Source organism: Sciurus vulgaris, assembly GCF_902686455.1.
Source record: "Sciurus vulgaris genome assembly, chromosome: 17".
Taxonomy (NCBI): domain Eukaryota; kingdom Metazoa; phylum Chordata; class Mammalia; order Rodentia; family Sciuridae; genus Sciurus; species Sciurus vulgaris.
Genome location: NC_136478.1, coordinates 72666645 through 72672662, shown reverse-complemented (window position 1 = coordinate 72672662; position 6018 = coordinate 72666645). Strand labels below are relative to the sequence as shown.

The 6018-nt window shown below is 53.2% G+C and overlaps 1 long non-coding RNA gene across 2 annotated transcripts; it reads right to left on the bottom strand.

Annotated features, from left to right (window-relative positions):
• Positions 1-1192: 1192 nt before the first annotated feature.
• Positions 1193-4384, bottom strand: LOC306648104. 2 transcript variants are annotated; one of them, XR_013760294.1, is made up of 2 exons: positions 4284-4384; positions 1193-1962 (listed from the first exon to the last, which is right to left on the bottom strand). It is a non-coding gene; the product is annotated as an uncharacterized lncRNA (long non-coding RNA). The 2 variants fall into 2 exon arrangements; XR_013760295.1 differs by lacking the exon at positions 4284-4384 and adding an exon at positions 4030-4229.
• Positions 4385-6018: the final 1634 nt, after the last annotated feature.

Below are 6018 nucleotides of genomic sequence, written 5' to 3'. Positions count from 1 at the left end.
GGTCCTCTTCTGTGGACATCCAGTGCTCCTTTGCTTCTCCCCTTGCATAATGGCTATATTAAGAAATTTTTTGGCCTTGAGTTGGCTGGAAAAAAAAAAAAAACTTAAAAACTTTTAAAAAATAAAAAAAAAAAAAAGCGGATCTGTAGTTGAAGTAAGCAAAAGATAAGTGCAGATCATTTGAACAAGCAAAATTAGAATATCCACCGAGGGAAATGTACTTGAATCTTACTCTTCTAGATCCGCAGGTCTAGGACTTGTGGGGAGTGTGTCCAAGCTGCAGGGAAGGCCAAAGTCTAGGAGGTTGGAGAGCCGAGAGCAAGAAACAGAAACAAGTAAGCCAAAGAAGGGAGTCCTGGCACACCCACAGACCCAGGAGGAGACGGAAGGGAACACCGAGCAGGGAGTGAGAACAGACGGGGCGGCGTCCTGGTGGCAGAGTGTAGGCAGCTGCGCAGAAAGACCCACTGTTGAGCAGACATCCAGGGAAACACCAGTGAGGCACCACCTCATCGGCACGGATGGCAGAGGGAATTGGGGGTTCAGTGCCACAGGCAGTGTTACTCACTATACCCTTTTCAGAAAGCAACTTGCCAAGAAGGGTATCCCTTCCAACCTTGTGTGTGTGGGAAATTAGGAAAACATAAATGCCAAACAGTAGAGTAATAATTAAGTGAACATATCTTTGGACTCTTATGCAGCTGTTTAAAAACGATAATCATAAAGTTATGTAGCAACATGGAAATATATTTACTGAAGATTAAGTGGAGAAAGCAGGACACAAAATTATATTTATACAATTATAACTTTAAAATGTATGCTTATAGTCAAAAGCTGTTGTGTTATTGTACGCTTATAGTTGAGCATCATTTTCTTAACTTTCTTGAATGTTCTTTATGGTAGTGTTGTTAAAGTTGATGATCACATTTCCATTGTGAACATAATTCAAATACATCAAACATTTGGAAAAAAAAAAAAAGTGGAGGAAAAATTCCATATCCCCACCATCCAAAGACAGATATACTCTAAAGTATCTTGTTTATTCTTGTTTCTGTACACAGGTTTATAATTGTGACCATGTCAAAATGTGTGCTCAAGATAGCTGTTATTTCACCCTTTGGGAATTAGGGTTAAATCCTTTCATCTTAATTTTTTCCCATGCTCCTTATATGTGTCCTGATAACAATGTTTATTTTGTGTCTACATCATAAGCATAACATGTGCCCAGAGGAACAATTAGAACATAGCGCGAAACTGGAAAATAAAAACAATTCACACACATCCCCAGCCCCCAGGACTCGCGCCAGCATCTTGCTGTGTTTCCTCCACGTCGTTCCAGTGCGCAGGCTTGTGTGTGTGATGGTGTTAAATGTGTGTGCATCAAATCTAAAAGTGAAAAGAATGTGGAACATAATTAAAATAGTGTTGTCATTGTGGGATTATGGCTACATATTTCATCTAAAATTTCTTGAATACTCTTTGGTGTTTTGGTGACAAATTTAATGTATGTATTTTCCCATTAGAAATATCATACATACTCATAGAAAACTCAGTAAAGGAGAAGGAAATTCACCTGTATCCCCACTAAGTGCTACTGGTAACACCTGGGTCTCTGCAGCAGGCTGTGGTCAGAGGGCCTCAGGACACGTCCATGTGCATGTCGGATGGGATGACATGAGGCAGCCGGAGCTGCAGGCTTGGTGGGATCACAGTGAAGTGTGCCGCCCGGTTTCTGTGCGTGGCCTTTATCAGTGTCCCAGTAGTCACCTTCGTCACACACGTTTCCACTACACACACAGTGCGTGTTCACTATAGTAAACCTTGACATTGTGGGAATGTAGGAGAGAAGCTCGTCCATGTCTCCACCATTTAAAGACTGTGGTTAGCATCTTGACATGTTTTCTTCATCTTGTTTCTTGTGCACAGGTTTTTGGTTTGTTAATATGGTTGTGATCGTTCTATCTGTAATAGTGTCAACAATAAAAATAAAGTTAAAAAGAAATTTCTCAGTTTCTTTTGTCCATGTTAAGGGTTTGGGGTTGCTAAATATGTGCTTTTTGTTAAAGTTATAAATTCAACCACTTTATGCCTCCTTAGGCTTGAAGATGTTTGGTTTGTAAAACATATTTTTGGGTATTGGCTGATTGAAGAATTACTTCCATGGGATTTTTTTTTTTTTTTTTAAATACCAGGGATTAGGGATTGAACTTGGGGGCACTTGACCACTGAGATACATCAGCCACATCCCCAGCCTGTTTTTTTTTTTTTTTTTTTTGCTTATTCAGACAGGGTCCTCGCTAAGTTGCTCAGGGCTTTGCTAAGTTGCTCCATGGGATCTTTTTATCTTGATTCCATGTTTTCTTTGACTGCATTTATGTTCCAGTAGTCTTATAATTTGATAATAACCACAAAAATTTCAGTTACTTGACTGGGCATTTGTAAGTGGAAATTTGAGATTCTCTTGTCCGTGGACCCTTAATGTAATATGCCAATTCCGGGATTTAGAATCTGTGAGACATCTACTCCTAAGTCTTGTTAAAAGATGTTTATCCCTGGGGGAATCTTCCTTCAGTCCATGAACCACATTTTAACCCAGGCTCACCACCCATACAATTCAGCACGTTACCCCACACACAGTCTAGGAGGAAATCTTTACACATGCTTGTTATCCTACAATGACCAGAGATGTCCAGCAGCTGCTAACTGGATCACTGTTGGTGACCCACTTGGTGGCTACCGAGTCCCTGCTCCCATGATTCCACGCTCTTTCGACCCCTTCTGCACATACTGTGGTTGGATTTTGCACTTAAAGATGTGAAGGGTACTTTTAATGTTATTCTAACTACTCTGGCATTTGATAGAGTCCGGATTTTTTTTTTTCAAATTCTTAGAACTCAACTTTTATTCACACTAAAACGAAAGACCATTGATTGTGATTGTCTCTTATTTGGTTCACAGCTTAGATGGTCATTCTGTGAGGAGGGGCTCCAGCACAGCCAAGGTGAGAGTGTAAACCCTTTCCTAAGGCTGTTCCTGAAAGCCTATGGCAGAAGAAGGCAGAAGGGATGGCAATGGAGTGGGCGTGCAGCGGGAATGGCCTAGCAGCCCTCTGTCCACCACCACCACTATTTGAAGGGGAGGTTAACTGCCATGCCATCACTCACGCTTATTCCATGAGACTGGACTTCCCCTGGTGACTGGTGTTTGTGGGTTCCCAGAGTCCAGTCAGACTCAAAAGGACTGAGGGCTAACTGTGCAGTCATATGGGTCAGAGCATGAGAACCCTGACTGGAAGAGAAAGCTACATTGGCCAGAGGGAATCTTGGTTCCAGATGCCTCATCACCACAATGCCTCCTAGAGTCTGGCTGATCCACCTGCCCTTCCATTACTGTAACACAATGACTGGGACAATTAACTTACAAAGAGAAAAGATTTGATTCAGCTCATGGTTCTGGAGGTTCCAGTCCAAAATGAAGTGGCCCCATAACTTTGGGACTTTGGGAAGGGTGGCACATTACAGCAAGAGTATGTGGCAGAGTTAGCTACTCATCCCACAAGCCAGGAAGCAGAGTGGAGACCAAGAGGCCAGGGTCCCCCCATGACTAAGGGACCTCCCACTAAGGGCCCACTTCAAGGATCCACCACTGACTGACAGCCACCACCCTGGGGATCAAGCCTGTACACAATGTCTCTTTGGGGACATGATTCCAAACCATGACACATGGATATCCATTTGTTGGCCAAAGCGACAAATTGAGAACTACTGGATAGTGGATCCAAATAATATAACGCTTGGACACAGGAACACTGCAAGGTGGGGAGCAGGCAATCCGGCGACTGCCCTGGGCAGGCAGCATGGGGAAGGTGAGCGTGTAAACCCTTTCCTAAGGCTGTTCCTGAAGAGCCTATGGCAGAAGGCAGAAGGGATGGCAATGGAGTGGGCGGCAGCTGGAATGGCCAGCTTCTCTCCTGCTGACCTGCTGTCGTGCACACCTACGGGCTTGCTGCTTTTCTCTCGCGCCACTTACACGCCACGGGTGGCGCTGACCGCCATGCTGCCTGAGCAACCAGGACCCTCAACGGCAGGCGGGTTTCCTGCTCAACACGTTCAGGCTCAGCTCCTGATCCTGGGGGTGGCCAGGCGGCCCTGCTCACCTTGGCCCCCTAAGGCCGACGGCGGAGGGTCCTAAAGGCCCACGCACCCCGCCAGAGGCCGGCGAGCTAGCCCTCCCGGGAGGGCGGCGGGGCAGACCACGACCCCAGGGCTCGCCGCGACTCTTACCTCGGCGGTGCCACCACCTCAGCAGGGGTGCGGGGAGCAGAGGCCTCGCGGGGCCTCGGCGGCGCCGGGCAGCCGTGCCCGCGGGCGCCGTCCACGGTGGAACCGCCAGGTGGACCGGGCACCGCCCTTACGGCTGCGCAGGGAGCGGGCAGCGGCTGGGACACAGCCCGCCCTGCGAGGTGGACACACAGGTGCCCAGGAGCGCAGTGAGAACCGGCGTCGGTCCCACGGCCACCGCCCCGCTCCGACGAGGCTGCCAGCCAGGCCTCCGTATTTACAAGTCCCACACAGGGCATTGGCCGCCGCAGACGCGGGAGCCCAGACGCGCATGCGCCGCACGGGGCTCCCTCTCCCGGCGGCCCCCGCGCGCCGCCGCTCCTCCGCGCACAAGCGCGCGGCCTTCTGGGATTTGTGGTCCTCCACGGGCGAGCGCACTGCTCTCTGGTAACTTGTGGTCCTCCACGGGCGAGCCCCTGCCTCTGGCACAGCCGTCGGGCCCTCCGCCGGTCGGGTTGGGGTGGCGGGGACCCTCCGGGGGATGGGCCCGCGCGCATTGCTCGCTTTTCCCTTGAGCGGTGCGTGCGGTCGGACGGCGTGAGCACTGCGAACGAGTCCCGCGTCCAAGCTAGCGCGTCATTGCTCGGCGACGGCCCGACGGGCCGGGGGCAGACGCGCTTTCGCCGCCTCGCAGGACGTGCGCGGGAGGGCGGGCCGCGCGAGAGCGAGTGCGCGCGTGCCCGACGACGCGGCTGTGGGCCGCCCCCCGCCGCGAGCCTGCTGGGTGCGCGCGCTGAGTGGTAGCGTGCCTGCGGAGGGTGCGAGGTGCACAGGGCATCGTGGGACCGTGAGGTCGTGCGGTCTGGGCCGCCGGTGGTCTGCGCGGACACCTGTGTGCCGCGTCGCAGGCCTGCGTGGCTCGCGAGTCCGCTTGCACGTCTGCACCGCGGTGTCGCTTTGTGCGTGCGCGTGCGTGCCCCGCTAGGTCTCAGGTCCGCACGTCCAGACCGCACCGCCTTGTCTGCAGCCAGCCTCCAAGAAACGCCCTGGCCGAGGACTGCCCCGCCCGCCCCCTCTGCACACGCTCGGACCTCGGACCCCCCAGGACGGCTCCCGACCCTAGAGCAGATCCACCCCCAGAACAGCAGTGACCTTGAGCGACCACTGACCCACCGATGACAGTCCCCAGGACAGCGCCCCCCAATCCGCCCTGAGGACCGCCCAGGCCCTAGGAAGGCCCCTGTGAACAGTCCCCAGCCCTGAAGACAGCCCCGTGGCCCCCAGGAAGGCACCAGGCCGAGGATGACCCCATCCTGAGGATGGCCCCCCGGACGGCTCCGGGCCCCAAGAACAGCCCCCAGCCCTAAGACAGCCCCTGTGGACAGCTCCCGGCCCCAAGGACTGCCCCCAGACCGAGAGGACGGCCCCCGTGGACAGCTCCCGACCACAAGGACAGCCCCCAGCCCAAGGACGGCCCCCGTGGACAGTTCCCGGCCCCAAGGACAGCCCCCAGCCCGAGGACGGCCCCCGTGGCTGGGCGCGGCGGGAACGGGTGGCGGCGTGTCCAGACCGCCGCCCTGCTTGTGTCTGCTGAACGCGGGCGGCGCGAGGGGCTGCAGCCGGCCACTGCCGCGCCGCCGAATTAGGGACCCGGAGCTGCCCACGACGCGATCAGCAGCTAGCAGGCGTTTCTGAGCCGCGGGGCAGCTCGGTCCCCGGATGTCCCAGGACACCAGGA